Here is a 7,508-nt window from a genome sequence, read left to right as displayed (position 1 = left end):
GGTATGATTGTATGTTATGGTTGTTGTCCTACGGACTAAAACCCTTCGGTTTATATAGACACCGGAGAGGGTTAGGGTTACACAAGGTTGGTTACAAAGGAGGAGATATCCATATCCGTATTGCCTAGCTTGCCTTCCATGCCAAGTAGAGTCCCATCCAGACACGAGACTAAGTCTTCAATCTTGTATCTTCATAGTCTAACAGTCCGGCCAATGGAGATAGTCCGGCTGTCCGGAGACCCCCTAATCCAGGACTCCCTCAACAATTATTTCAATGGGTCCACTCAAAATTGTTGATATTTTAGTTGTCTGATCACATGGAAAAGTCAAATTATCAACATAGTCCTCTAAAATAGGTTGTGTGATCAAAGTAGTGGGTAGCTCATCAGATGGTGCATTCAAATTGACAAGGCATTCATCATTCTCATGTAGAGGTGGAAGATCAGTACCTTTGTCATTACCTCTTATGATCAACTCAGATGATGTAGCCACTCTCGGGGGTGATGTGTCACATGGTGGATGTGATGTAGTCTTCACAACAACAGATGTGGTTGACATAGTACAACTAGTAGTTGAAGAAACAACTGTATCAACTTTTGGAATGTGCACCATGTGCTTGTTCTCCTTATGAGCAACACGTTGTTTTATTTCCTATTCGGCTTTGCAAGCAAGACAAAACAAATGGTCCATAGGATAACACTCTTCATGAATTAGTATCTCCTGAATATCATGGTTTAATCCTCCCCAAAATTGTAACGACCAAACCTCGAAGGATTTGAGTCTCTGTGCTTACCGTGCTAGTTCCTGGATCGAACTCGCTAGCACACACAGCATAGATGAATACCAAAATAGCAAGTGCATCATTTATTACAACGTACGATCCAGAGTATATAAAATAAAACAATCTGCATAGCACTTGGCTAGCTTTCTTCAATCAAACAATGGAAATGTAGCAGAAAATAACGATGAGTCCCATCATAGCCCACTGGCGATGCTGAGTGCAGACCCGTGACCCTAACGGTACCTTACTCTTCGTCTAAATATCCCGCAACATGAGACGTTGCAGCCATATAGATCAATACTTTGAATGTATTGGCAAGTTACACAGGAGTAATAATAAAGCAGACCTACATGTATATGCATAGTATAACAAAAGGAAGGCTTGAGGATTTATTTTTGCAGAAAGCTGATTTTGTCCTCATAACTACCTAATAGTCATATTTTAATTTAGTTCTTTTATCACTAATATACACAAGGTTGAATTGGCAGCTCCAATTCCAATCTACCTATTATTAAGTTGCCCAACAAATTTATTAAGTGTCACATCTGTCAAGATCATCCAACAACTGCAATGGCATAGTCGCTCAAATTTTCCCATAACCGGGGGCACGGCTAATCATGATTAGTTTTAATACTCTGCAGAGTTTAGTACGCTTTACCCACTGGACCCAATCCGAAGATTGAGACGAAGTCTTTTAGAAGAAGTTCCCTTAACTACCTGACGGCCGCATCCCACCTACATATGCTACATATGTTGACACTTTCTGGGCCAGGGTTCTAACAACTGATAAAATAAGCTAGAGCCCATGTAGCCAGTGGCCGCACATGGAAGCTACTAGTCACTAAGTCTGTCTGATCTTTTTGAACTTGGGCGACATTCCACTTAGGGTGCACTCTCATGGGCGCATGCCCTTAGAAAAGGTGCAAGACCCCATGATGCCTTCCCTCAACACCAAGCAATACCACTTCCGCCCAGAAGTGAGTTGAATCCCGAGTTACTACTCAATTTGTTAAATATATAATCCTCACATAAGATCAATGAATACTCAAACCACCCCCGTCTACAAAGCATAGCAAAATTACAACTACCACGATCTGCAATGACGGGAGATAGCTCAACAATATAGCAAAATAATATAATAATCCTATACATGCATATATTCATAGTGTGATATAACTACATGCATAGAAAACAATAGGTAAAGTATGATCAACTTGTAACTTGCCTTGGTTTTGGTTCAAAAAGTCACACTCCTGACAATAGCTTGCGTCGCACTCCGGACAATCTGCACGTTTCACACAATTCAACAAATCGATCACCGAAGTTCGAATAAAGCCAAGATAAAACCAATAGCAAGAAAACCATTCAAAAACCCAACACCAGTAACTTAACAACACCTAAATTGCACTACGGTCACAACGCAAAATGAATCACTCGAATCCGATAAACGGTTTGAGAGTTATGGCCTCCGGAAGGTTAATTTTGAACTTGAATGAATTCGAATTTCAAAGTGCAAACATGTGCAAAGTTGGTACTATGATAAAGTGATGGTTTTTGTGAGTTCACAGGTAAAATAATTACCTAAATTGGATATATATGCTAAAAGATATAACTATTAGAAGTTTTGGTGAAATCCAAAAATAAAACAAAAGGAAAACAGAAATCGCCTGAGCAGTAAATACTGTTGCGGCTCTGTAGCAACTGCCGTAGCTATCGGCACGTGGCAGCGGCCGACTGGCCGAAGTGTTGCTAGGCGCGCATGCCACCGAAACAGAGGAAAACGACGGCGGCGGTCGGGCGTCGGCGGTGGTGCGTCTCCGGCGGGTCTCCGGCAAAGGTGAGGTGACGGGCGGGTGATGTGCGGTGTCGAGCAGCGGAGGTGGTGGTGGTGTTCAACGGCAGCGGGGCGTCCTCTGCGGGCGGCGGTGACGACGTGAACAACGGGTGCTCCAATGGCGTCGGGTTCGCTCGGGCGGCTCGCTCCGCTACACTTCCGGCGACGAAACAGGGTCAGACAAGCTCATTGTGGAGAGGGGAAACGAGGAGAGCAAGCGGTGCGGCTGGAGATCCCCTTACGGCAGCGATAACGTTCGGCGGCGACGGCGGTCTGTGGCGCTTCCCCGCGAGATCGGTTTTTTCCTAATCGAGGCGTGTGGCGAGCGGAAGAATCGGGAGAAAGGGTGCGGCGTTCCTCGCGGAGTCTTGCCCGTGTACGGTGTCCCTGAGGAGCATGGGATCGAACAGGGGCGCAGATCAATCTGGGCTCGGCTCGGCCTGTGCGCGCTGTGCGTCCGTCCCACCGGAGGAAGGAGATAGGTCCGGGGCCCGCGGTCAGTGTTAGAGGTGGCGGCGAGTGGATCGGGCGCGAGTCGGGTGCAGGTCGGGCGCAGCGTACCGCTTCGCTAGCTAAGTGGGCTGCGGCGGCAGGACTTAGTTGGGCCGCGGGTGGCCAGCAGCTCTGCTAGGCCGCGCACTGCGCTGCGGTTTTCCTTTAAAAAACACAAACCCCAACAGCAAAATAAAAAAAAATAGAAACCACAATATAAAATCTAGGAAAAAAAATAACTAGACACAGTAAAATATATACTACTAATATAAACTACAGGAGCTCTAGTTCCTCACCTAATGCAATTTTTGAAAACTCATTTTATGCAATAGGCCACACAAAACAGCAACAAAACAACCAAATAAAATATTTTGAAGATTAAGAAAAATACCAGAACATATCAAATGAACTGGAAATAATATTCTGGACATTATGAACATTTTTCAAACAGGCGAGAAGTCATGTTATCTCCACTCCAATAAATTGCCTTTAGTTGCATAATGAAAAGGATATTTCAGAAACACAAATAATGCATGGAAAAATATGAGATGCACACGAATGATCTATTAACATCCAAATTAGGAAAATTGGGATGTTACAAACCTACCCCCCTTAAGATGAATCTCGCGCTCGAGATTCGGGCTGGCTAGCAAAAAGGTGTGGGTGAGCCTGCGTGAGATCTTCCTCTCGTTCCCAGGTAGCTTCCTCCTCTGTGTGATGATCCCATTGAACCTTGCACAACTTAATTGTCTTGGTGCGAGTAACTCTCTCTGCTGTCTCCAGAATCTTAATAGGCTTCTCCTCATATGTCAAATCACTCTCCAACTGAATTGCCTCAAGTGGCACTGTGTCCCTCAATGGAACATCCATCATCTCTGCATGACACTTCTTCAACTGAGATACAGGAAACACATCGTGGACTCCTGACAAGGATTCTGGCAACTCCAGCTGATAAGCTACCTCTCCTCTGCGCTCCAAGATCTTGTAAGGTCCCACAAAACGTGGTGCTAACTTGCCCTTAATGTCAGGACCCCGACTCGATGTCACATCGATCTAGCCGGTAACACCTCATATCACTTTGCGGCCTCACGCACGGTATCCCCACGGGTGTCGCCTTACCTTTGCCCGGGACCGTTTGCGCCTTTTGGCTCACGTATATGATAGTGTCGCTAGCATCCATATGATAAGGAGCCCGGGCTGACATGACTAGCCGTAAACCCAAAGTGGCACAGACTTACAGGGACAGGCATCCATGACCCAGCTTCGAACGTGTCGGTCATCAACAAGTGGGTCCGGGCTGTAGCACTGGGCTAGCAGGACTCCGGTAAACCGGGCTGTAGCGGGCTAACAGGACTCCGGTACTCAATGCGTGACATTTCCCCGAAGGGACAGACACCGGAACGAAGAAGGACACATGCCGGCCAGCCTAAGTGTTCCAGAGCAGTAGCAAGCTACCATGGCTCAGCGGTAACACTAGGAGACATTTCCCGGTAAGAGAGGCTACTAAAGATAAACAACTAGATAGTCAGATCCCACACATACCAAGCATTTCAATCATACACACAATATGCTCGATATGTGCAAATACAACAAGGCATCACAACATGACTCTACGACACAAGTACTTTATTTAAGGCTCAGAGAGCCATACATAACATACACAAAGGTACGGGTCACACGACCCAGCATTCAAGTCGTACAGTCATACAAACTAGCAGCGGAAGTAACTTGTCTGAGTACAGACAACTAGAAAAATAGAAGAGGCTTGGAAAGCCTAGCTATACTATGAGGTCCTTCACAAGCTCAGGATCACCACCTGGGCCTTAGCCTACTCATTGATGTCAACATCTACGTAGAACCCATCAGAAGGGGTTGCAGCGTCTTCTGTAAAAATGTAAATTATAGCAACATGAGTACAAAGGTACTCAGCAAGACTTACATCAGATCCTACATACATGCATATTATCAAGAAGGGTTGGTGGAGTTATTGCAGCAAGCCAGCTTTGACTCTTGGCTAGGCTAACCTACGAGACTCCAACTTGAAATGGTTTGCGCACACGAGTCCGCTACTCACCACTTCAATACACTACCGAGGATTCACCTCCGTCTTCCTGCGGAAGAGCCCTCCTCGGCACTCACACTTATCTTGAGTCTTTTAGTAGTTTCCGTTTACTTGTCTATGAACTGTATAGGCAACCAAGTAGTCCTTTACCGCGGACGCGGCTATTCGAATAGATCATGATAACCCTGCAGGGGTGTACTTCTTCATACACGCTCTCACCACTTACCGTCGTTTACACGACATGTACTCGGCAACCTTCAAGTGGAAGCCCAACGTGGGTGTCGGCCACGACCTACCTAATCACCTAAGCCTCCAGTCCAGGTTTATCGCCTATCCAGGTTCCATCCGTAGGGAGTCCGGCCGAGGTTTCCCATACGGCCCCGAACGATGTGAACAGGGTTCCCGAGATACCTAACGGGTATTCGGTACACCCGGCCACGTACCTACCGCATCACAGCCCACCCCTACGGTCAGCGCTGTCCACGGCCTCCAGTAGGCTACAAACACCAGAAACTACTTGCAACTCCTGGACGGAGAACTAGGGTGAATAAGAAGTCGAGAGGGTCCATTGGTTTCGGGCCCAATGCATGGTAGTAGCTGATTCTTAAATCACACATACAGATCTCAGTGCTTAAGGTCGGCTTCAATGAAACAACCCACCATGTACTCCTACATGGCCTCTCATCGATACCTTTACCAAATCGTGTTCACCACACCACTCTCATTACCGACATAGTCATTTCACTCTAGCCCATCACCCAGATGAACCAGACCTGACACGACTCTAAGCATAGCAGGCATAGCAAGGTAGGAACAACACATACATATGGCTCAATCAACTCCTACACATGCTAGTGGGTTTCATCTAGTTACTGTGGCAATGACAGGTCATGCAGAGGAAGTGGGTTCAACTACCGTAGCACACAGCAGTTTGAAACACGTTGTCTTAATGCAGTAAAAGAGAGCAGGAGCGAGAACATGGGATTGTATCGATATGATCAAATGGTTGGTTGCTTGCCTGATGGTTCGATGCACTGATACGGTTCTTCGTTAGGGTAATCACGGTACTCCTCGGAGGCAGAACCTGCCGCAAGAACACCGATACACAACCATCACCAAACAATGTGCAACAATATGATGCGTGCATGAAACATGGCAATATGAGTGTGTTGGGCTAATGCAACTAAGACCAGAAGGGTTTGAACCAATTTGAATCAAAGATTCAAATTTCAAACTCAAACATGGCCCTTTAAAGTGTTTTTCCTTGTTCTGCATTAAACATCAGGTTAACTTGTTTAATCATGCATGAAAATAGTACAGATGGATAGATTGGATTTTTCTGATCATTTTTCATATATAATTTGTCTGATTTGGAGTTACAGAATAAAAGTTATGAATTTTTAAAGTTTAAACTATATTCTGGAATTTCCTATATTAGATTAATTCCAGAAAATCAATTATTGCGTCAGCCTGACGTCAGTGTGACGTCAGCAGGTCAACGGAACATGTCCAGGTCAAACCTGACAGTGGGTCCCGCGTGTCAGGGTGATTAATTTAATTAAAGTTTAAATAAAACTAAACCTGTTTAATTAACAGGGCTGGGCCCCACCTGTCATTGACTCAGGGGAGTCAACCAGGGCCCACCCGTGGTCAAACCCGGGTCGGCTGCACCGGCGTTTAGCCGCCGGCGGGCCCGACGCGGTGGCGGAAGTGGTTTTGGCTGTTTCGGCCACCAAATGGGTCGCGGAGACCACCGGAGTGGAGCTGAGGACGAGCCGCAGCTCTTGGTGGAGTTCGTTGGGGTCGGGGTGGTCGGAGTTGGCGCCGGCGACGACTTTGGCGGCCACCGGGGTTCGGCCGAAGACGAACTTGACGCTAGAGGGGTCAGTGAGGCGCGGGGAGTAGCTAGCTAGGTGCTACGTGACACGGTGAGTATGATGGACACCGTGGAGTGGTCGGAGGGTGACCGGGAGCACGTCGGCGACGAGCTCCACGGCGGTGGGTGCGGTTGAGCTCCGGGAGGTCGCTACACGGCTCGGGAGCAAGAAAAGGAGGGGGGGAAAGATGGCTAAGCTCACAGTGAGTGCGACGAAGCCCTTGGTGCGGCCGGAGATGGACCGGAGCGACGACGGCGTTGAAGGGGATCTCCGGCGATGGCGGTTTGGGCGAGGTCGTTGCGGTGGACTCGGGCGTTGCGAGCGCTCGGGGCTCGGCTTGCTCGATGGAGTGGACAGCGGCGGAGCTCCTGGACACGATGAGAGGATGCACGGGCGGCGGGAAGCACGGCTACGACGAAGGCACGGCGATGGTGGCGTCGGTCATGGCGGGGGAGCGCGAGG

General features: G+C 47.6%; 1 long non-coding RNA gene across 1 annotated transcript; it reads right to left on the bottom strand.

Annotated features, from left to right (window-relative positions):
* Positions 1-2,302: 2,302 nt before the first annotated feature.
* On the bottom strand, positions 2,303-3,101 carry LOC123081974 (uncharacterized). The gene is made up of 2 exons (XR_006438877.1): positions 2,858-3,101; positions 2,303-2,771 (listed from the first exon to the last, which is right to left on the bottom strand). It is a non-coding gene; the product is annotated as an uncharacterized lncRNA (long non-coding RNA).
* Positions 3,102-7,508: the final 4,407 nt, after the last annotated feature.

Source organism: Triticum aestivum, chromosome 4A, assembly GCF_018294505.1.
Source record: "Triticum aestivum cultivar Chinese Spring chromosome 4A, IWGSC CS RefSeq v2.1, whole genome shotgun sequence".
Classification (NCBI taxonomy): Eukaryota; Viridiplantae; Streptophyta; class Magnoliopsida; order Poales; family Poaceae; genus Triticum; species Triticum aestivum.
The sequence above is the reverse complement of the archived record's forward strand: the minus strand, read 5'-3'. Positions and strand labels throughout refer to the sequence as shown.